Source organism: Orcinus orca, chromosome 18 (assembly GCF_937001465.1).
Source record: "Orcinus orca chromosome 18, mOrcOrc1.1, whole genome shotgun sequence".
Taxonomy (NCBI): Eukaryota; Metazoa; Chordata; class Mammalia; order Artiodactyla; family Delphinidae; genus Orcinus; species Orcinus orca.
Genome location: NC_064576.1, coordinates 4882423 through 4907932, shown reverse-complemented (window position 1 = coordinate 4907932; position 25510 = coordinate 4882423). Strand labels below are relative to the sequence as shown.

General features: G+C 40.4%; 1 long non-coding RNA gene across 1 annotated transcript in view; it reads left to right on the top strand.

Annotated features, from left to right (window-relative positions):
* LOC117202780 (uncharacterized) overlaps nt 1-25510 on the top strand; it is a 431485-nt gene that overhangs the window by 338936 nt on the left and 67039 nt on the right. Inside the window, exon 5 of the long non-coding RNA XR_007473247.1 lies at nt 9776-9941. This is a non-coding gene — a long non-coding RNA (uncharacterized LOC117202780). The remainder of the gene's footprint in view (nt 1-9775; nt 9942-25510) is intronic.

The following is a 25510-nucleotide window of genomic DNA, read 5'->3' as shown; positions in this document are numbered from 1 at the left end:
CATCATAACCTAGACTGGTTTAAGATGAGAGGATGCAGAGACGTGAGTGAATTCAAGAGACATTTTGGAGGTAGAATTCATCGTACTTGGTAACTGACTAGAAAGGGGTGTAGTGAAAATAGGGGAAGTTGGAGTTGATTCCTCTGGGTCTGAGTTGAGCGACTGCATAGCCGGAAGAGCCAGTCACTAGGTGCTGAGGAGAGAATCAGGACTCAGATCTGGACATTTCCAGCATGAGAAACCTGTGTGACTTTAAAAAGTTCCAATTGTATGGTTGGGTCTAGAACCCAGAGGAGAGGTCTGAGTGGAACGTAGGTCAGGGAGTTTGTATGAGGAGTCTTGGTATTAAACCAGAACATCCCTTTAAGATGCGCAAATTGAAGGAGTGAAGCCAGCATAGGAGACAGACAGATAGATGGAAATCCATGCAGGAGGGGGTGGGAACATGGAGACAAAAAGGACAGGGACCATGTCGGACGTGACAGAGCAGCCGTCGAGACTGAACTGCGAGTGTCCATGGGAGTAGCTTGCATGACTCTGCATCATGGTTACAGCAGGCTCTGAGCTAAGAATAGACTGAACTTGAGTCCCCCATAGAGAGATGGGGCTTCTGTGCAGGGCTGCATTGAAGCTGGGACCCAACCAGCCTGTCCTCGGCCACTGTGAGCTGTGCGAGTGGACGGTGGGATCCGAATGCCGACACTGAAAGAAGATGGACCCCGACCACGCCAGCTACATTTCCTTGACTAAGTAAGATGTGTCCCAGAGGTGTGCTAATCACTATATACCTCATGAGATCAAGCTTCTGGTTCTCTCTCTGACATGGGACCCGTTCAAGGCCCTGGATGGGCCCTAGCAATGTGGTATTCGTCTTTTTGTATTCTTTTTGTTAAATGGGGTATAAAAGATCGTTAACCTTCAATCTCTACAAAGCCTGGGTCAGCCCCTGATCTTTACCATTACTTATGTGAAAAGAGATTGATGGAGGGCGGGGAGGGATAAATTGGGAGTTTGGGATTAACATATACACACTACTATATACGTACTAAATAGATAAACAACAAGGACCTACTGTATAGCACAGGGAACTATACTCAGTATTTTGTAATAACCTATAAAGGCAAAGAATCTGAAAAAAATAGATATATGTGTGTGTATAACTGAATCACTTTGCTGTACACCTGGAACTAACACAGCATTGTAAATTAACCACACTTCAATAAAAAAAAGAGATTGATGGGTATTTTTGTTTATATTTAAGGAAATTGCTAAGCATACCTTTGTTATGTATAATATAGTGTAAATTTAATTCTATCCAATGAATTGTCTTCTAATCTTTTAAAAAATATCAAATGGAAAAACAGCATAGGTTTTACATTTTAAGAAGTACCAGATAAATCCAGCTGTCCTATACTGCCACTCTCATGGCGTCAAGATTGTGAATGTAAGGGAATAACATTCATTCAATTTATCACAAACAGAGGGAAGTATCTGTCTCCCTCGGCCACTCTCCTTTAGCTTAACACAAGCAATATGTTTGGATTGTGACTAGTTTAAAATGTAAACTTCTAAAAGTAAAGCTGGGCAGGTTGGCAGCAAAATATTGGTGGATAAAGACATGAGCTCCTTTTTTTTTTTAAGAATGCACTTGGAAGTTAATCCTTAGAGTTACACATTCACAGGTCAGAACACGTGGTGAAAATGAAGATTGAATGTCAAGATCTGTTTGATAGAAACAAATTAATATGTATTCCAAGTAGCAAAACACAGAATAGGAAGAATGTTCATTGCATGGTTTGTTTCAGGACACCACTGTAAAGATTGGTAAACTAACAACCTCTTGTTTGACATTTGCAGGAAGGATGTTGGATGGAATAACTCTCCTTGGCCTTCTTGCCTTGAATCTGAGGCCTTATTTGGGCATATTGCTCTGTGCTATATGAGCAGATGCACCACAGGAGTAAATAAAACTCTCTCCTCCTGGTGTCTGGGTCCAGATACTCTGAGGTCAGGATACAGCCCTTTTAACCTTCACATACACAGCACAGCAAGCACTGAGCACGGTGGAGGGGACCTTCAGGTGAGATTATAAAAGCAATTTGGAGTGCAGAGGGCCAAAGAAAAGTATCTTAACTCGGGCTGCCATAACAAAATACCATAGACTGGGGGGCTTAAACAGAGGTGTTTATTTCTCACAGTCTGGAAGCTGGAAGTCTGAGATCAGGGCGTCAGCAAGATCAGGTTCTGGGGAGGGTCCTCTTCCAGGCTTGCAGATGGCCAGCTTCTCACCTTGGCTTGCAGGACAAAGAGAGAGTGCTGGTCTCTGGTCCTCTTCTTATAAGGGCATGACTTCCATCATAGGGGCCCCACCCTCATGACCTCACCTAAACCTCCTCACTTCCCAAAGGTCCCATCTCCAAATATCATCACAATGGGTGGGTAAAACTTCAACATATGGATCTGGGGGGACACAGATATCAGACCATAACAAGAAGCAAGTTCAAAGCAAGAAAAAAACACTACTGAACTTGGGACTATCTGTCCACCTACAGGATCACTCCATTTTTATATGAAAACAATTCTATTGTTTTGATTTCTTTTTTTTCTCTCTAGTTTTTTTCTTTCTAATTTTATTCCTTCTCTCCTCCCTCCCTCCCTCCCTCCCTCCCTTCCTCCCTCCCTCCCTTCCTTCCTCCCTCCCTTCCTTCCTTCCTTCCCTTCTGTTACTGGCATCAACAATTTGCAATTAATGGACTAAAAGTTATTCTGTTTTTGTTTTTCCTGAGGTCAAACCCATTAAAGGCAAATGGGCTTTAAGCAGCCCTTCATCCAACTGTAACTTAATTTGTAATTTTCTATTTCTAATATAGAAAAAAAGCCCTATATGCAGAAAATTGAACATGAATTAGACAATTCTTTCCTATTAAAAGATGAAAGCTTAAGGGATAAAAGAATCCAGTGTGTCAAATTAAAAACGAGGGTATATAATATTTTAAATAAGTGTCGTTTAAGCTGTTTAATAGAACCTACCTGAGGGTACATGAGACATAGGTGACAGTAATAGTTACTAGAGCACTAATAGTTCAACTCTCCAAAATGAAAGTTTTAATTGCATCCTTTAAAAATTTGACCATCAAATATTATAAAGATCTTTTCTAGAAAACACGCATGCACATTTTTCTTTATGTAAGTTTGACGCTGGCCAAATCATAGGTCAGTAATTAAATGCTCGGCCGTTTATAAAATTGAAAAAAAGGCATTTAAAATCATTTAGTGTGCATTAGCCCAGGAAGTATAACATTTTGCTCCTTACATTCCTACGTATTTGGCCGATTACTTCACTTATTCTGTTATTAATGTTGATGGGACACTCTTTATTGTAATATGACAGGTTATTAAATCTTAAGGCCACCCACCATAATTTATGTTGCCATAGTTTGTAATACTGGAATCAGAATCGGTACTTAAGATGTTCTTGTGTGGGACAGAGAGGAGTGAATAGCTTCTTTATTCTCGCTGAAAGGCCTCCTTCTTTCTTCTTCTGTTTAGGAGAGCTTTGGCTCTACAGGAGCTTGACCGGACATTTGGTCTCTTTCAACATCTGACTAGACTCTTTGGAAACTCCTCTGATTGCTTTGCCTTTATTGCTTTTCCCTTAGCCTGGCTCGTCGAAATACTTTATCTTTACATAGACACCCACCTCTGCTTCCTGTTTCAATCACTTCTATGTCATGCTAAAGAGAAAACAACCAAAATAAAATACAATAATTAACGCTGGCAGTGTTGGGTTCTTTAAAGAAGTAAAGCTCCTTAACTGTCAGCTCATGAAACAGTCTTATTTTGTAGGTTGGTGTGACTTTATACCAGTATAAAAAGCATAATTGTTAAGTATAATAAATATGGATAAATAAGGAATTACTGACTTCAACCACCTAGGCACTAAAATGGCCAAATTCCTGACCACTCACCCCCTGAGGCTTGCTCTTTCCACAGTGTTCCAATTCAACGATTGACAATGTCTTCTTTTCAGTTGCTTAGGGATCAAGTCGAGTTATCTTTGGTGTCTTTCCTCTCACAGCAAATCCTGTTGACTTTACCTTCAAACTATCTACAACCCAAGTCTTTTCACCACCTCTGTGCATCCCACACTGGTCCCAGCCACCATGACACTGGTTGGACGTCCTGTAGCCTCCAGGCTCTTTCCTTCCGTTCCCCCTTTGCCCCCTTAGAATCCACGCTCGATAGATGATCCTTTTCTTATCTGGGCCGATTGATCCCCTCTGCTCAATCCTGAGACTTCTCACACAAATTCAAGCAAAAGCCAGAGCCTCCGAATGGTGGCCTGAGGTTTCTGACCTCACCCCCTTCCCCTCCAGCTTTTGTCTCTCCTCTCCCACCCTGGACCCCTCGCTGATCTTCCCAACTCAGGGCCTTAGCACTTGCTATATTTTCCACCTGAGAATGTTCTTCCCTCCTTTACCATTAGGGCTGCTACTTCACCTCTTGGTGGTTGGCTGGTACTCAAATATCCTGACTGCTTTGTTAAAAAACTTCAACCCTCCTATGACATGCTATGTACACATATGATATATTGATACATTGTGTATTTATTGGACGTCTGTTTCCCAGTCCGCCAATGACCACCATAGATTGTGAATGCGATGACATCAGAGGTATGACTCTTTTATCCAGTGATGTACCGTCAGTGGGAGAACACGTACATGGCGCATACATGGACACGCCCCCCCCTCCAAAATACTGGCAGAATGAAGAGTTGATAACAAATATTTCTAAAATCTGTTCTTAAAAACGTCTGTAATCCTATTTTCTCTTCCCTGCAGTAGGGCTCCCTTTATATGACTTAAGCCCTCCTGTACCTAGAATGCCCGTCACCCACCTTTGCCTATCCCACGGGCTAGCTGCTCCTTCTGCATCTAAGTCGCTGGATGACACCTGCTTGAAATTCTTTCCCCTCTTCCAGAGACTTACTGGTGCCGTGTCATGCCTTGTTTCTTGTGTATTTATGTGTCTTAACTTACGTGTATGTTAAATTCCTTTAAAGCAAAGGACATACCTTACCCAGGCCTTGGTGCATCTTGTTATTACTATTTGCTCAAGAAATGCTTGTTGAATGACTAAACGAAGATGTGAATAAAGGGGAAAGAAATGAACGAAAAATGCTGTGCTCTTTAGCAAATAGGAAGAGTGTACAAAACTTGAAAAGGATTTATTTAGAGTTATTAGAAAAATCTCAAATACGTATTGATGCATTATGCTGCCCATACTTTTTTTTTGCTGTACGCGGGCCTCTCCCGTTGCGGAGCACAGGCTCCAGACGCGCAGGCTCAGCGGCCATGGCTCACGGGCCCAGCCGCTCCGTGGCATGTGGTATCTTCCCGGACCGGGGCACGAACCCGTGTCCCCTGCATCGGCAGGCGGACTCTCAACCACTGCGCCACCAGGGAAGCCCTGCCCATACTTTTTAATCATACTCATCTTGGGTGCTTTTTCATCTGACTGAACTTCTTTTGGATTATTTATTCAGAACTTTGTGTTATCAAAGCTGAGTCACATTTTAAAGGTGAAACTTCTTTCTTCCCCCTACCCCAATAATGATTCTTTTTTTCCTATTGGAGGTTAACTTTTATTTATTACTTTTTATTTTATTATCTTTAATTATCTTTGGTTTAAGTAAATTAAACTTGAAGAAGTTTTCTAAACAAAGCCAAACCATTGTCACATAGTTCTTAAAGGAAATTTTTTTTTTACACACTAATTCAGGTGTTTGTTACACAGTTTATTTTTTATGTAATTTAATGAAAGCAATTTATATAACTCATGATTGGACTACTCAGAAAAATGGAATAATATTTAAGCTTTCATAACAGGAGAGTTTTTGTTCTTCAGTAAAGATTACAACAAAAATTCCAACTGGGAAAACTCTTTCTTATAGATTTGTTTTGAAGTTATGTGTATGTGAGTTTATTGTGTGTGTGTGAGTTTGTGTATCTGTTTGTGTTTACACATAAAATATCTGTTTAAATGATATATTTATATGGAATCAGCGCATGTTAAAAAAAAAAAAAAAAAAGCCTGATGTCCTGGAAAGATTTTTCACCTAGAAATCAATAGACATTAGTTCTTACATAGTAACATTTATGTAACTGCCACTATGTATTGAACGTCTGTTTTGTACTCAGTGCTCTGCACCCATACCTGATTAATCCTTACAATAAATGTGTGAAACAAGCGCTATTATCCTGTTTTGAAGATTAGGAAATGGAGGCACAAAGAAAATCAGTGATGACAATGACAATCATCAGGACCAAAGCCATTCAGCTGATAAGGGTCCATGTGACTCGAATGCCCATGTACTGAAGTTTGCCAACAAAATCTAGCTCTGTCGTTAGCCAGCTTTGGTATCTCAAGGTCAGTTGATGGGTACAGTGTAAATAGTGCCCTTTAGAATGACCCAGTAGAGCTGCCATGCTTCTATGAGCCTCAGTATCTTTACTTGTAAAATAGGTACTGTAATAGCTGTTCTGTTATCTCACAGTTGATTTACCGTAGAATTTTCACACCATTCAATAAATAACACCAGTGTAAATCGTAGTATTATGGCTCTATTTTAAAGTTTATAAATAGGAGTTTCAGGGTTCAGAAGGAGGTTCTGGGAGAGTAGAGCATCTGCAGAGGACATGGCAGCTCTGCACCCTCACCCCATGCCTCGCCCTGTGCATCTCTTCCATCTGGCTGTTCCTGAGTTATATCCTTTTATAATAAACCAGTAATCTAGTAAGAACAAAAAAAAAAGATATAAATATAGTAAGGTCAGTATTCTAATTTGAATTACTTCACATAATTTAGTCTTAGTAGCACAGATACAGTTATCCTCAGATCAAACAACCCTGTTCTGACTACTAATTCCTCTCTTTCCATTATATTACTTATGCACATTAATTTTTCCCATCCTAGATCGTTTGCTTCTTTGAGGGAAGGAACTACATATTTCTCCCGATGCCAAGTCTTCCTGGGATGCTCAATTCTAAGATTCATCTAAGTAATTTATTTCCAGATCTGGGATAGTTTGCTCTCAAACGTTTCCTTGGTTTATGTTTTAAGAATTCACTTAATTCCTTTGATTTTCAGGTTGACCCCACTGCAGCCGTGTTACTTCAGACTCTTTCAGATTTCTTGGCTAAGTTCATACAGGGTCATAAACAAATCTTTTAATTATATACTTTTCCTGTTCCTGTTTTTATAAAACATGATTAAAACTTATTTAAAAATACAAGATTTAACTTTTTTATTTCAACTGACAAGAATTGCCGGTAAGATTTCATTTTTCTAAAGTCAATATTTTTGAACTATTTTAAATACATTCACAATATATGGGCTTAAAGAATCTGGGAGGTGTGAGGGAAGTAACATTACATACCACTGCTTGGAAGAATTCCTGGTGAAAAACGGATACCTTAGACCTACATGGGATGGTATTTGTTATGTAGCCACCTGGTGTGGAGGGAAGAGTTCAAATTCTGAAATTTGTTCCCAGCCTTCCCCTTACCTCACCCATGAGGAAGGGTAGGACTCAGCTCTGGGTGAATGGGAAGCCAGGTGCTTTCCCAGCTGTGACCCAGCTGCATGTGTTCTCAGCCTGAACCAATGGAGAAGTGTAAGCCATCTTGAATTAATCATGCTTTTAACTTGTTGGAGGAACCTCCACAGCTGCACTGACACTTGACCTCGGACCGAGTCTTTCTTAATGACTCTCACGCATGGACAGAGGTGGGGTATACTAACACAAAACTGCAGTGATGACACTTAATCCTCAGCTGCTACACAGGATGGGCGAGGATGGGCCTTGTTAAGGTCTGTGCAAAACCAGGGATGGAAAGCAGAAACCAGCCCCACATTTGTTTTTTCTCTCTTTCTCCATATTTAGTTTAGAACCGACAGTGGACTCTTAGACACGTCAATTCATGAGATTCAATACTGTAGAGCCAATTACTGATTTTATGTTTTAAGAAACCACAACACCTTCGCTTTGGGTACCATCCTCCCCTGAGTATCCTGCAGTACCTACCTACCATGGGCCTCGTGTGACAATCCTGGATCCTGTGCAGGACAAAAGCGACCTAACACCTATTTTTTACCTAAGAGCCTCTGAGGGCTATGTTAGCTTAACTGGGGAGTAGTTAATAAGTTATCAGGAAGAATTTACCCATGTATATTTTAACGGTCTTTTATCATATCACCACAAACTATAAAGCAATAAAACACAATAAAGAGTCATTCTAATATTAGTTTAAATGATTTTAGAAACAATAGAATTCACTGGCCAACTGTGTCTGAAAACTTTTGGTAAAAGCCAAAGTGTGATGCCCTTATCTTGACTTTTTTCAGTTCATTTCTTTGAAGCCTAGTTGTTTTATGAATGTGTATTGAAATGTAGCTAAAGAATTCCATTGCAGTTGGAACACTTACTTCAGTGGATGCCCATATAAGTAACCTGCAGTGAAGACATACTTTGCTCTCTACGTGGTATGCTAGGTACAGAAGTAACTCTATTGAAACACTAATTTCTGTGGCCAATATGAACTTACATCCTTTCCACAAAGGACAGAAAAGTAGGTACTAGCAAGTCAAACAAACATAGACATCCCAGTTAGTCAGTTTAAGGGCAAAATGTAAAGTCTGTTCTATGAGTCTGATGCATTTGCTTTGACAAAATGTGTACTGTATCAGACCAGAAATCTAGGGAAATAGATTTCTCAACACAAGTTCTATCATCAGGTAGAATTCTATAATAAGCAACACATGAATCAGATGTAGAAAAAGGTAAACCAAACATAATAATTCAAAAGTATTTTTGCTTTAGATTTGGGAAAAAAGGAAATCAACCTGAATTATTTGTTTTAGAAAGTATATGCTTTCAGCAAACACGTAACACACACATACACGCGCACATACACGCAAGCGTACACACACATAAAGACACATATACACTGAGCATACATTTACATACCAACATAAATTACTGTTAAGTTCACTCTCGGTCAGTAATAAAATGCAAACGAATTTTTCTTTCTCTTGAATTGCTTGTATTTTTGTTCTGTGGGCCCAAGCATATGCTCAGCTCACGTGAGGAACACTCAGTAGATAATTGTTAACTTTGACTTAACTGAATTGAACGAGTTCAGGACTGTGTAACAGAATCCCTGATTTAGGGAAAGCCATTTACATTGGTAGTAGTGGACTAAACGAAGTAAACATTTTTAGTGTCAAGTGCTCTCCGTTTTCCGTGGTACATTCAACACTTACGTAGATGCAGGCACAGGGGACAGAATATCCTAAGGTTGTAAAAGCGTGTTGATCATTGGCTTCTAAAGTAACACCTTTAAAAAACAAAAACAAGTGACTATTTTGATTCCCTTTGTCTTGTTCTATCTTCAGCTTCTCTGACACAGTATCAGTTTTTCTAATAAATCTCTAACACAGGAAGGAAACAATGCCTAGCCTTCTGGAAGTGGGGCAAACTGTTAACTAAAGCAAAGTGCATCATTTTGCCAAACCTGGGGAAAAGTTAACATGAAAAGAGGACAAGCTAAAACAATTCTTAGGATTTTGTTCTGTGAATTTCCAAATTTGGCCTTCATTTCCACGTAAAGATCTTTGTAGAGTCTAAATTTCTCTTTCAAAGCATTCTTTTTGATTTTTTTCTCATTGAGGAACAAGCAAACTACAGAGAGGGCTTCTATTTTTTGCTCTTTAGGTTAAACCGGCAGAAGCAAAGGGTCTCTATTTTCCTGAAGTGTGACACCTCCTGCATGGAAACGAGGACAGGATAAACTGGGGCATCTGAAGTGACCTCTTCCGGGCAGGATGTGGAAGTGTGATGCGTCTCCTTGAGCAAGACCTTCCAAAATGCTTAATCTAAGGTAAATAATATTTCAGTATCCTCAGGTGGAGAACCAAAATTCCTGAAAGCTTTCTTGGGCAAGGAAAAGGTCAGCAAAAATAGCCAAAATAAAGTGGCAAAAACCAGATAAGATTATCACACAACAGACCTAAGAACTGCCTGGTGGTGAAGGTCAGACTCTGCAGAAATGTTGGGTCAACAAGTGAGCCATAAAGCAACCAGGGGTGTATGTAGTTTATTGGTCTCATGGAAACAAAATATTGATCAGACAGGTAGTGCCACTTAATAATCTTCAAATGCTTGTCAGATAATTGGTTACTGATTTGAAGAATACAGCAGATAATTTTTAAATCATTTCTTCGGTGTGAAAAAAATCATCATTTCAGTATACTGAGCCCTGAACAATGCGAAGAATTGCAAATTGCTAATTCAAGTGATTTTATGGTAGAGTCATAATTCCCTTTTAAGATAGAAACCTTTATCAGGAAGACGTTCAGGGTTGGGTCTTTTCTTTGCCTTTTGAAACTATAAAAACAGATGAAGGGCAGGGCAAATGTAAAGAGAGTTACATGTACACAAATCCACCCCAAAACAGATACATTCACGTAGATTCATAGGATATTTCCTGCAATTTTGCATTTATCATAAAAGAATGGGGAGTCTTGGGTTTTAACCATGGAGTAGATTCGACTCTACTTAGATTCCAGGCACGAATACAAATTTTTCTGCAGATGTAACACTTCCTCAAAGGGAAATCCTTTTGAAGTCTAGGAAAAAAGCAGAGATCCAGGTGAATGGTTTTTCTCTGAGGACTGAGCTTACAGTCTGGCTCATTGAATAATATGGACCAGGTAAGGCATTTTCATAAAACCTGAGATCATGATGATTTTCAGCTTGCTTTTTAGAATAAAGAAAATCAACAGTGGTATTTTCTGACATACAAAGGCCATCCCTTTTCCCACCATTAATTATTTGTCTGATTTTAGAATCAATTCGGTATTTACCGGACATCAAAATACCTTAAGAAGGTCTCCTCTACTCCGTGTGTCTCTCACCCACTGACAGTTTACTTTGTGTTCAGAATTTGCATAGAGCTGCCAATTGCATGATAAAAAGGAAAAGGAAAAGGAGTTTGTTTTTGCTTCTTTGGTTTCAATTAACATCTGCCATCTTCCTGACCTGAATTCTGACAACACAATTGCTATGAAATATTGGTCTGAACTTAAAACCAGAAATCCTGAGTGTAGGTTTCTGCCAAATAGGTGCTAGTTAGAACCAGCTGCCTGAAGCGGAACTACTAAATGCTTGAAGGTTGCCTCTGATCTGAGCCGGTCTCTGACAGAGCCCTTTAAAAGGAGAAACTTCCAGTGCAAATACGACTCCAGGATGGATGAAGATTTATCTATAGCCTGATCAATGGGTCATTTCTCTTCTTGTTTAATTTATCATTGGGTAGATCCCAAACCTAAGCAGCAATAATGAACGAGAGCTATATTTAGAAACTTAAAGCAATTGTCTTGGGATTTAGATGGTGGTGGGAAAGTGTATGCGTTTGAGGGTGTGAAAGGAAAGAAATGGGATATCAATAAATCCGAAGACTACAATTATAGAACACAAGTTTGGGAAAGAGGCCTTAACTGTGGGTGTATGATGGAAATTGCAAGTCAAAACAGTCTCAAGGGCTCGCCTGGTGGCACAGTGGTTGAGAGTCCGCCTGCCGATGCAGGGGACATGGGTTCGTGCCCCGGTCCGGGAAGATCCCACATGCCATGGAGCGGCTGGGCCCGTGAGCCATGGCTGCTGAGCCTGCGCGTCCGGAGCCTGTGCTCCGCAACGGGAGAGGCCACAACAGTGAGAGGCCCGCGTACCTCAAAAAAAAAAAAACAAAAAACAGTCTCAAATCACTCCTCGACGTAATTGTGCCACAGGTGACCCTGAATCATCAAAAACAATCAAAAGTTTAACTAATAGAAAAAATTCTCAGTGGGTAGAATTGGCCATGGTTATCTCATTAAGCACACAGTTCTGTTTTCGACATAATTAGTCATCTAATTACTCATCCAAAATTAGTTAGTGCATTCATATGCCTAATTAATTATAATTTCATTCAGACTGCCCTGTTGGTAATGCTTTTGTTCTCTGTTCCAACAAATCAAATTACAGAGGGACAGATTTGATTTGGAAATTGGTTTGGGTTGAGTAAATTGGTTTGGGTTGAGTCTCATCTTAAACATATTAAAATATTAATGAATAAAACTGTGAGAGTATTAATTTCCATAGTAAAGCGAACTCACCCAAATGTTAAATATTTCCAAGGAACCCCGGTTTCAAACATGAGAGCCATGAATCTCCCAGAGCCTCAGAGGGCTGAGGGTGAAAGAGCAAAATCTGAGTTCAAATATGCCTGTTACTAGGGGTGGAACCCTGTACAAGTGGGAATGAAAATCAGTGTGCAGCACAGAAAACCTGGGGGTGGAAGGCCGTTGGGTTTCTTATGAACAATACAGACTGTTCCCTGTTGTTGGTGCATAGTTCATGGCTAACCAGGAAAGATTATTCTAGCAAGATGGTTTCTAAAAGTTGTTTGATAGTTAATCTACAACTTTAGTATTTTTCCTGGGAAAAATATTAAGCAGCTCTTTTTGGGGGGATGGACCGTGCACTAGTCACTACGCTAAGCGTTTTGAATTTTGACTGATTTAAACCTCAACTGGCCTTTGAGGAGGGCACTGTTGTTGGCCTCATTTCACAGAAGAGGCGCAGAAAGATTAGATCATGTGCTTGAAGCCACCAAAGAGAAGCAATAAAAACTGTTCTCTTAGAAAATCAGCCTTTGTGCAATCTTTTATGAGTTTTGTCCAGGAAACATCGTGGAAATAAAACACCTCTGACTATGAAGATTGATTATGAAGAATATTAATAAGGATTGGCTCTTTTTTCTCTTTTTTTTTTTGGCCATACTTGTGATTTGCATCCACCTTCATGCTGGACCATGGAAAAGGTATCCGACAGTTGCCCACTGCCTGCCTCAAAGTTTGTGTGTCCTAATGGGACAGTGTATGAGATCAGGATCTTATCTTTCAGAAAAATAAAGGATAATTATGGAGGCTCTCTGCTTTGAAGTAAATCTGAATTCTAATAAGGAATGAGAAGATGAAATGAAGAAGAGAATGCTGGTTGCATTCAGCCAATTGCTGTCAGGAAGACAGGAGTGATGGGACCAATTGAGAATGCTCACCCGGTATCTGTTACTAACCGCTATCCCGACAAATTGTCCCAATTCCTGAAATACTGGGCTGCTTTAGTATGGTTTAAGGCTGGCCTTGAATTACCACCTCTACCTTAACCTTAGAACTTACAGCGTCTCTGGGACTTGTCAACACCCTCCAAAGTAGTTTGTATGCAAGCGTTCGCTGCTTCATGACTTAGTTAAAAAGAATGCAAACATGTACGAAATATCTGTATTTCCATGCTGGTTGGATCATTGTGAGGCTAAATAAGAGGCAGCATGATCTAGTGGCCAGAGCACTCTAGGAGGCCCGACTTCTAGTCTCAAATTTGTTCCTAATTAGCAATGTGACATGGCAAGGCACTTAATTTCCCTGCATCTCTATTTCTCTTTTGCAAGATGAAGGGATTGATCTTTTCAGGTCTAAGAAAATACGACATGAATGACCTGGCAAAAATGATTTCACTTCAATTGCTTTATGCATATAATAGTCATAAGAATAGAAATAATAATGAACACATCATCATAATAATGAATAATAATAATGAGCAACAGGGATTGCTGGAGGGCAATAAGTGAAATGATGGTTTGGATAATATAAAATGACTTGATGAAGGAAATGACTTTGATGTGTAAGCATATAGTCACCTTTGTCCTTCCTCTTTCAAAATTAGCAGTTAAATGCATTCCCTGGACGCTTTACGCACAAGAGAAGACTGTTCATTTCTAACTATACTGTAAACTGTGTTAAAAAAAATCTACTTTTTACAAAATGGGCCACTGACTCATCTTTGTATTATAGTTATAAAAGGAAAAATTTAAACTCCTCAAGGGAAAGAGACAAAGCAAGAGAACCCAATTACCTGGCTGAAATTGTACAAATATCACTTCGCACACCCAGCCTCAGAACAATAGGTATTGTAATGAATTACCTTTTTCCATGAAAGGCCTCAGTTTCTATCCCCTGGTTTGCTATTTTCTCCTAAGGTTGCCATCCTGTCTGAGCTATAAAGACATGATGCATTGGTTTCCTTTCCTTGTCTCCACCTTTTGAATTTGGTACAAAAATTAAACCATTCATCTTCTTTTTTCTCAAGAGCTTTCTTGCCTTAATGAATATTTTTTTGAGAAGGAAGGAAAGAAAAGAGTGAAGGTGAAATATACAAAGGGACTAGGGAAAAATCTTAAAGGGGACACAAATGTGAGAGGATAAAGGTGAGAAGGAGAGAGAGTCAAAGCAGAGAATCAGAAAATTAGAAGAGAAGGGAAGGGGCTACAACGCAGGGCTTTGTGCACATCCTTCTTCATTTGTTAGTTTTCCACATCCCTCTCTTCCCCACTTTAACCTTCTCTTCCTTCTCTACTTCGGCTTGTGGGCTTCAGAACTCAACCGAACTAGAAAGGCTCCTTGTCATTCTTCCCAGATCCTCTTTGAATGAGGAAATAAAATCAAGTCTATGCATAATTGCTCTGTGCTGTGCAAAAAGCATTTTCCTGAAGGGAGCTTTATACTGTATTCATTTCAGCTACTAACGTGTGTATAATATGCCTTCATTCCTAATTATTTTGTCACCATTTTGTTAAGTGTCCAGGATCTACATTTGAACTAAGACACTTATCAAATTAACACAGTTTCATGGTTGATATGTTCAATTTCTCACCACTGGACTTTTTAATTTTCTTTCTTTTTTTGTTAATTAACTGGCTCCTTTCTGGTCCTTTCCCCAAATCATACAAAGAGGAGAACAATACCCTTGTTTTACATTCATGAATACTTTCCATAAATACCCAGGCATTAAGGGTTGCTAAAGAGTGCCCTTTCCTGCAGCAACGTTTTCATTGTAGTCTTTCTTCCTTGATTTCTAACCCATCAATGACATTTATTTATTCACAGGTTAGGATCTTCAGTTCAGTTGGAAACAGAAAAATTTTCATAGCTTTTTCAACAGCTAATTGCTTGAACTCAGCAGTCTCAGGTACAAAAGGAAAGGAACTTTGCATTAATGAAAAGAAAAGGGACATCTAAAATTCTAGCTGACATTAAACTATGAAAAGAAGGAAGATAGGTTATTTTTTTTTAAGTTGTCAAACAGAAATGATAGAAATGAAGGAGTAATCGCAGAATGAAAGAGGAAGTAATTACAAGACCCAGAATAATTAATTTCTTAAATTCGCTATAGAGCTCATTCATTGTGAAGTACTTTGCACAGTTTCTATCGTGGATTAAGGGCCCTGAACACATTTGTTTCTACACAGGAGGGTGGCAGTTTGCCTCCTGTGAGATTCAGTGCTGCCTCAGAGCAGATTCCGAGGCAAAGTAACCATATTAATTCTCAAGTTTAGAAATTCATCTTGATGACACCAAACTGGCTGAGGTGATCTGTGTGCACCCCCATCTGGATAAGCATCATTTCAAAACCAGCTTTATTGAGGTATAATTTACATACCATAAAATTTACCCTTTTAAGTGTATGACTCAATGAATTTTAGTAAGTTGACAGAATTCTGTGAACTTTACCATAATCCAGATTTAGAACATTTCCATCATCCCAAAAAGATCCTCTGTATTCATTTCCAGTCAATATCCATTTCTGCCCCCTGGCCCAGGCATCACCAATCTTTCCTTATATATTTGCCTTTATAGACACTTCATGTAAACAGAAGCATGCAATGTGTGGTCTTTTGTGTCTGATTTCCAGCACTTACCCTCACCTTTACTGTTAGAGCAGTTTTTCCAACAGGTTTGTTCTAAATTATGGCCCCTCCTACAATCAGTTTTGCCAGTTCTGCTCTATTGGGTGGTAACCTTCACTGGTTATAAAGATGAACAAGCACCACATCATGCTAAGGTGAAAAGGTAACTTTTTATTTTATTCTATAAATTTATTTATTTATTTTTGGCTGCGTTGGGTCTTCGTTGCTGCGTGCGGGCTTTCCCTAGTTGCAGCGAGCGGGGGCTACTCTTCGTTGCAGTGCGCAGTCTTCTCATTGCTGTGGCTTCTCTTGTTGTGGAGCACGGGCTCTAGGAGCGTGGGCTTCAGTAGTTGTGGCACGTGGGCTCAGTAGTTGTGGCTCACAGGCTCTAGAGCGCAGGCTCAGTAGCTGTGGCGCACGGGCTTAGTTGCTCCTCGTCATGCGGGATCTTCCTGGACCAGGGCTTGAACCCGTGTCCCCTGCATTGGCAGGCGGATTCTTAACCACTGTGCCACCAGGGAAGTCCGAGGTAACTTTTTGAATGATTAAAAGAATATTACCAAGAGTGGGAAGTGAGAACAAGCACAACTACAAGAATGGTTGGGTGTATGTATAAAATATTTATTTGGAAGGAAAAAAATGGCAGCATTTAGTGTATTAGCATTTAAAAAAAACTGCAGAGATGAACATTGATACGTGTGACTTTTTCTGAAGACATTTTTAATAGTGTATTATTTTTACTTTTTTTTTTTTTTTTTTGCATTACGCGGGCCTCTCACTGTTGTGGCCTCTCCCGTTGCGGAGCACAGGTTCCGGACGCGCAGGCCCAGCGGCCATGGCTCACGGGCCCAGCCGCTCCGCGGCATGTGGGATCCTCCCAGACCGGGGCACGAACCCGTGTCCCCTGCATCGGCAGGCGGACTCTCAACCACTGCGCCACCAGGGAAGCCCCCTAATAGTGTATTATTTTTAATTTTTAAAATAAAATTACCAGCAATTTTTCCGAAGTACTATTTTATAGTTACTGAATTTAAAATTGGCTCTTCTTTGTGGATGATGTTTGATTTTGTTTTTTTAAACAAAGTTTTCACTTATTGAGGGGTTTGACTGCTCAATATCATAGCATACTGTAGTATTTTTACAGATTCAGGATTGTTTCTGGGGAAAAATCCTGACTGAAATTCAGTGGAAACACATCTATGGTCTTGAAATAAATGTACAAAATATTGGGACCTTCCATTCAAATGAGGTGGGGATACAGCCAGTGATAGCCGAGCCATATTGGAGCCCAAAGTGAAAGGTAACGTTTGTGCCCTTGTATCCATGAAGGGTAAAGTATGTGCCCTTGTATTCGTGCTTTTATTATTTTTGAAATAAATTTTATTTTTAAAAATAGTTTTAGTATTACAGGAAAATTAAAAAGATAGTCCAAACAGTTTCCATATACCACCTTACCCAGTTTCCCCTGTTATTCATATGTTAGTACGGTACATTTGTTACAATTAATAAACCTATCTTGGTACATTATTACTAAGTAAAGTCCATAGCTTATTCAGATCACCCTAGTTTTAACCGAATGTTTTCTTTCTAGTCCAGGATCCTGTCCAGGATGCCACATAACACTTCATCCTCATGTACCCTTAGGCTCCTCTTGGCTGTGATAGTTTCTTTCTTTCTTTTTTTTTTTTTTTTCGGTACGCGGGCCTCTCACTGCTGTGGCCTCTCCCGTTGCGGAGCACAGGCTCCGGACGCGCAGGCTCAGCGGCCATGGCTCACGGGCCCAGCCGCTCCGCGGCATGTGGGATCTTCCCGGACCGGGGCACGAACCCGCGTTCCCTGCATCGGCAGGCGGACTCTCAACCACTGCGCCACCAGGGAAGCCCTGTGATAGTTTCTTAGACTTGTTTTTGGTGCCCTTGACAGTCTTCCGAAGGACTGGTCAAATATTTTGTAGGATTCCCCTCTGTTGGAATTTGTCTAGTAGTTTTAGTTTTTTCCCCAGGATTTGACTGGGATAATGTGTTTTAGGGAGGAAGACCACAGAGGTAAAGTCCGTTCTTGTATCATATCAAACGTACATGCTGGCAACATGAATTATCACTGGTGATGCCAACCTTGACACTGGACTGAGGTCGGGTCTGTCAGGTTTCTCCGCTGGAAAGTTACTTTTCTCCCTATTTCCATACCGTCCGTTTTTGAGAGAAGTCACTCTTCACGGCCCATATTTAAGCAGAGGGAGGTTATGCCCCACCTCCTTGAGGGTAGCATATCCACATAAATTATTTGGATATTTGTCTGTTCTCCCCTATTTATTTATTTACTTATTTATTTTGTCATTTATTTATATGAGTGTGAGCTCATAGCTGTTTGGATGTTTATTTTATACTTCGGGTTATGTCCCAGTCTGCGTTGCGGTTCAATTGGTTGTAGTCCGGGCCGTTGAGAGCTCCTTTCTGTGGTTCCTGTGTCGCTCTGGCACCCCCACCCATGTAGCGTTTGGGGGGGTTTTGCACTTTTTGTTTTGTCGCACCACCAGATGCTGCAGGCACATCATGTGTATTTCCTGCCCCTGTCATAAATTCGGCCAGTTCTCCTGGGAGTCCTCCCTGATTTCCGAGACAATGGTATTAGAAACCAAGATCTGGGCATTAGATGTGCTTGTTGCTTCTGCAGTGTCATTGCTTCTAGTTTCTTCAGCTGTCAGAACAAGGAAATATAAGTTATGCCCCTGATATTTTGAAATGAGAAAACACACTTTTTATAGGAGCTGAGACAGCTGGTAATCTGAAAATAAATTCTTCTACATGAATAATATACTCATTTCTGATTTGTTTTCATATTAACATATGTGAACATTTCAGATTGAATATTTGCCAGGTAATTCCATTCAGGATACTTTCATTCAACAGATATTTTCACAACATTCTTTTTTTTTTTTTTTGCGGTACGCGGGCCTCTCACTGTTGTGGCGTCTCCCGTTGCGGAGCACAGGCTCTGGACGCGCAGGCTCAGCGGCCATGGCTCACGGGCCCAGCCGCTCCGCGGCATGTGGGATCTTCCCGGACCGGGACACGAACCCGTGTCCCCTGCATCGGCAGGCGGACCCTCAACCACTGCGTCACCAGGGAAGCCCCACAACATTCTTTTGAATGTTTTTTAGGGGAATTAAATTTAGATGCTGCAAATTTATAGCCCTTCTCAGTTTCATTTGCTACAAAGTATTAATTTTCTCAATTAAAAATAGGAGCGCTATCAAATAATATTTATGGTAAATCAACTTATTTCAAAATGTAATTATAGAATATCACATTCAAATCTTAAATACCTTTCTACTTCTCACCATTTAATGTGTTTGGTTCATCCCTTGCTGTTATAGAACACTGCACGATGTCTTCCAATTCAGAAGCATTGTTTTGAATTATCCTGATTTGCTAAAAGCTTCAGAAGCTGACTTTTTTGGGGGGTGTTACTCGAGTCATCAAATAATGTGATTAAAGATTTTCAAGTGATTTTGAACAAAATTGCAACCAAAATATAAAAGATCCTGTCGCCAAAGTTCAATACCATTTTAGATATTAAACTGGGATTCTTCAAGGCTCAAACATTTCAAAACCCGAATAATGATGTATAGCAAATGAACCGCCATGCTGACATATTTTTTGTATTCCCATTTTGGAGTCGTGCATCTACGGATGAATACAGCAAAATCATTCTCATCCTATATTCAAACTATTGAACTTATTTGGATACCAGTTATGAATTCTATGTACATGGCAACCAAGTTCACAGATTTCTTAGTTTAGTAAAAACATAGTCTTACCACAATGCTGTGCTTGACCAAAATTTATATAGCGTTATCACTAAAAACAAACCAACCAAAAAACAACAAGAATACATTACCTTATCTTCAGTGTTGAGCTTTTTATTAGATTACTGTAATAGCATCTGCAATCGTGTGCCACCCTTGACTGAATTAATTTCCAAAAGTCTTACTTTGATTCTGTGAACTGGATGAAAACTTGGAACTCTTATTGAGATGCACTCCTTTTCCCTCTGCAGCCTCTGATGGCACTAACATGAAACTGGAACCATTTAACTCTTTGACACACTCTTCTGCCAATGGAGCCAACGCATGAACCTGCTTCTCTTTTCGTAGCTTCAAACAGAAACCTGGACTTAAAAAGAAATGAGTGAAATTAACTGAAACAGGGGTTCCTGATCTAAATGAAACATGCTTCACTGAATAATATAAAATGGACCTTTTCTAAAGCCTTTAAATAATATTTGGGTCAAGCCTCAAAAATAAAAATAACTTTGGGAGTAGATGTTGATGCTGGTCCAGGAGCTGTTGGTGGCGTCATATCGGCCCTGCTCCTACCCCTTCTACGGATGGTAAACGTTGAAAAACAATCCAATCCTGCAAGTGCATCATCAACTTTCCTGCAAAATGGAAACCCAGTACCTTATTTTCATTGAAAAAGAGCTTTTTTTTTTTCAGTTTAGAGTTGCCCAAGGTATTTATTGAAAAATAAGAAACAGCATCGTACAACAATAATAAATAGTTGCTTTTTTTTTTGCCCTGTCCATTGAAGAGGGCACAGAGTCCTCCCTATCTGCTTGATGTCATGACAGTTCAGCCCCTACCTCCTACTCACAGCTTCACATCATCTCACCTAGAATTTCTCACATTTCCCCTTGAGCCGATGCCTTGCAATTCCACTGGTTTCATGCCTCACATAGCGCAAGGCAGTGGTGGCTGTTTGGGGATGGCAGGCTGATGCAGTAGTGCCGGATTCTTCCCTACTGCCCCGAAGACTGGAGGAGTTAGCTGACTAAATCCGCTGGCGTTTGAATCCACTTGTTTATAAGGAATATCCTACACGCTCCCCTGAAAGGAAAACCAACACATACGGTCATCCTGGTGGTCTTATGCACGTGTTTCAGCCATGGAGAGTCAGGGCCAGGAGCTCCCACTCTTCGGCTCACGGACCACTGGGCACCTGTGCGTGGGCTTCAGGGAGATCACAGGCCTCCGAAAATAGTGCACATAATGCTGCGATTGAGTGGTCCATAGCTTCCGTCAAATTCTCAAAGAGGATGACTGCTATTAAGGAAAATTATATGAAACTTGGAAATAAAGAAAAAAGGTGAGTGGCATGCCCTTTCTATATCATAGTGGGTTATTGTTCATCAAGCCCATCCAATGTTTATTTAACACATTTGACTTTGTTGTTTGGTCCTCTTTGATTACAGTGTAGGCACTATGAAGTTGCATGTTAACTACAGATTTCTGTTCAGTAGTAAAATCAACCCAAAAGACTTCTGTTTTATTGCCCTGTGGGTCATTAATCATTTTTGTACTTAACTTACCCATATCCCATTCTAATATTCTGCTTTTTTTCATGCATTTCCTGAGGATGTATTCAAACTCCTCTCCCTCAAATGTTTTTGAATCCAGCTTCACAATCTTCCTGGTTCCCTCACTAATCAATGAGTTGAATAAAATCCTTGAACATCTTCCTTCTATATGGGTGCATGTAGATATATTTAACTTTCTGGAAATTATTCGTTGACACTTCAAAGCATGAAGAACGTCTGATGCAGAGGGCCACGTGAGAGACAGGAGGGGTAAGCTTCTGCAGCTGCTACCCCTGCCGTGGAGTTTATCTTGCAAGGATAAGGATGTGCCCTAATGTAAATGTTTAGGAAGGAAGGAAGGGAAACTGGCTTTTCTTCAAAAATCAGTGACAAGCGAGAGCCTCTGTGTACGGTCGGGCCGGCTGTGCAGCTTATGATTCCTGGGGTCCTTGGACGATGCAGCCTACAAGATCCTCTGTTGTGAAACCAAGTCACAGCTGCAAGAGCCTGTGCTCAGGAGGGAAGTTTTTAAGGATGGGGCCCAACAAACAACACTTCTTTCCATATCCAAAGCATGTCTACATGCAGAAGCACACAGTTCAGGGCTGGCAGATCAATCCCAGTGGAGAGGGAAGTGCAGTAAAATCCATGGTGGGCTCAGAGCTTCACTCGTTTATAACTGTATCTGCTCACACATGCATCAATTCATTATAGCATTCAAAGGGTGTTTGTGAGTCCTTTCTCTTTTTTTTCATAAAATATTATGCAGTTTATTTTTTTTTAATTTATTTTATATCAGAGCATAGTTGATTAACAACGTTGTGTTAGTTTCAGTAAGTGCTTTCTTGGTGTCAGGGGACAGTCTGGGTTCTGGGGTTTCATGGCAGATATGGGTGGAGGGTAAAGAAATTAAAGAGACAACTAGAACACAGTAGACTTTCAGGGATATAATGGGGGCCAGGTGGGGAGGATCCCTACCCACATTATGGAGGAGGCAAGGGCCCTGGGGATTCATCAGAAAGGATGAAAACATAGTTGGAGAACGTTTGAGGCCAAATGAAAAGTACATGAAAAGTACATGCAAAGAGCACAAGTGGGGCCTTGGTGGTGCCTTAAGAAGGTGGGAGTGAGGGGCACAGCATTTTAGAGAGATGGTGGGAGAAAGGATGCTGAACAGCAAGCAGGGCCACATCATAAAGAACCTTGAAAACCATCTTGAAGAGCTTTGTTTTGATATTTTCTAAATAGCGCTGTTAGCTAGATATCAGTGATTGTCACACGGTCCGGCAGCACTGTAAGGAAGAACTTTGGGGTGTTGTGCTCCAAAAGAGAGAGAAACCTTCCTCCATCTACCTTCCGCTTCATACACGAACTTCAGACTTGAATTGTGAACAGAGGCATGAACTCGACCCTCAAGGCTGGGCAGTACCATCCACATCCCTGAAATAACTCTATGATGACAGAAACAGATATTGATCAAACCCCAGATTACTTTCCATGGGAAATAAGCCAGCACGGGAGATAACTTAAAGGAGAGAATAGAGATGGGCAGAAACCGTGGACAATGTTTACCTGCTGAAGGGAAGGGAAGGGTATATTCAGGGAAAGATTTTTAAAACATATTTTGAAGAGTTTTAAAAAGCAATTTTAAAAACATTTTAACATTTTGAAATACCAAAGTTTTTCATTTGTTTCTAAGCAGCAGGAAACAAGTGATCACAAACTAATTTACCACAGGTATTGAGTTGCACTCGATAATTGGCCAAAAATGGTGCTTTGCTTTAGAATATCTCTCCCCCAAAAAACAACCTTTATAAATATTCTCAATGCAAACTTTTCAGGAACAAATCTACTTCAAAGAAATGTAGAAAAGTACCAGAGGCTAATTTATCACATGTGAAATTATATATGTGTAACTCTAAATGTGTTAGTTTTATGACATTTTTCCAGACTATATTTTAGGATCATTCTCTCTATATTTTTTTTAATTTTGGGTTTTTTAAAAAAAATTGGTATCATTTTTTTTTCATTTTTTACCAGTTGGAAGGATTAATTGCAATTGATTTCTTTGAACACTCTTTAGTGGTTAGGTCATCACTGAGACTTTTCTCAGTATAAATTCCTTAGGCCTTTTAATCACAACATTTGTTATATTCTGCACACCCTAAGGGGAAATAATCTCCTTAACAGTGCCACCTCCATCCACCCAGCAGGCATTGTAAGCAAAGCGAAATGAAGGAGAAGACATTCTAGGTTTCCCTTAATTAATTCCCCAATCTACTGCTGTTTGTGTTGAGAAAAATCACAACCTAGCTCTGGAAAATAAAAAAAAAGTTCAGTGTGGAATTTTGGTGAATTTAAAAACTGACCTAACTACTGCAAGGACCTAAGACCATCTTTATTTGAGAGTCGTAGATTTCTTTAGAGTCCTATCTGTTATCTGCACTGCTCAGCTATTTTGGTAGAAGTGTTGAGGGCTATAGAAGCAAATCACTTTTACTTAGATTTTACAAGGAATTATTTACGTGCATACATGATACTGATGCTGAATCCAGCCTCTGTACACCGACACCAAATTAAATCTCGGGGACAGAGTTTTGGATGAAGTAGAAAAGAATAGCTTTATTGCTTTCCCAGGCAAAGGGGGCCACAGTGGGCTAATGCCCTCAAAACTGTGTCCCAGCATGGAGGGGCTAGTGAGGAGTTTCATAGGAATGGTTCAAAGTAGGAGTGATCAGCTCGTGGACATTCTTCTGATGGGTTGATGGGGAGGTAATTGGGAGACGGCATCATCAACCTTCTGGTTCCAACCGGTCTGGGGTCTCCGTGCTTGTGGGCAGCATGCCCTTGACTTCTCCCACCTGGCAGGGGTTTCAGTATCTGCAAAAAGCTCAAAGGTATTGTTCTGTGTATCCCTTGAGGGGGAACCAGGACCCTGCCTCCAAGGCTGCACTATTGTTTCCTGACTGCTCCTCTGTGTCTCTGCATCCCCTCCCTTCCCTGATTAGCAACTGTTTGAACCTGGCTGTTGGAACTCAGAGAAGGTCAAGGAGGCTGAATGAAATCTATTTCCTGCAAGCAGGGAACACAGAAAAACTTTTGTGCCCAGGGACCCCACAGGGTCCTGCTGGTCTCAATACATGATAGGAAATTTCCAAATTATATTGTGCTTTTTATATAAGCAGAATGATGCTCTGAATTTTATCTATCAATATATATGTAAAAATAGACATAAATATATACAAACTTATACATGCATGGAGAGAGAGATGAACAGTGGAAACATTGAACTGTCTATTCAGAATTTTGCAGAGAAGCTAAGGAAAATAAATGCACTTTCAACTTTAAAACCTGCTAATTGATAAGTGAGAACACTCCTAGATTTTCTTCCCATGAAATAAAGCTTAGGTGAGAATGAGTGAATGTTTCAGCCCCTGGCTAAGAATGCTCTGTTAAAGCTTTAGAGAAGGGAAGATAATAGAGCTTGTTTTAAAGATGGGCAAAGTTTTTAGGAGTGGAGAAAAAGACGTTCCTTTATGGTTTGGGGGGTCGAGGGAAGAAATTTGAGCCAAAGCAAATGAATAAAAAAGCCCGCTGTGAACCAGGATAGGAGAGTTACAAAGATCTGGGTTGGAGATGACACTGGAAAGGTGGTGTTGGTCCATAATAGAGGGCTGAGGAGTCTGTGCCCACTGCTAGAGCAGACAGGAAACATCTGGAAATTCTGTGCAAGGATGTGGCTGAGAGGTACCAGGCTAGCAGGAGTGTGGAGGATGCACTGAAACGTGGAAACGTTTGTGCTGAAACTACTGCTGCACTTGAAGGCTTGAACTATGGTGATGGCAGTGGAGGGTAAAAGGGAAGTTGAGGTGACAGAGGCAGAGTGGAGGAACACAGTAAAGAAGATGGAGTTTGAATGTCTGGCTTGTTGACCACTGTGTGTCTCGGTGCTAACACAGGGCCTGGTACAGCATAGAAAATCAGCAGGTGTGGACCGAGAAGCTAGGAAGGTGACACCAGGGTTCTGACCTTAGGCACCTGGAAAGGATAATTCTGTTGTTAAGAGGAAAGGAAGCAACGGGACACGAAGCTGGTTTGGGGTAAATATAATCATTTAAACAGATGGAATGGGATGTGAGGGTATTCTACCCAAGGAAGAATTGTCAGCAAGCAAGGCAGCTCAGGAGAGAAGTTTGATGCTGTCGATAACAGGATTTGGTGTCTTTCATACGAAGACAGTAAGTGCAGTCCCGAGACTGGATGATACAGTGAAGAAAGAGAAAACAGGAAGAACAAGTTCAGATTGA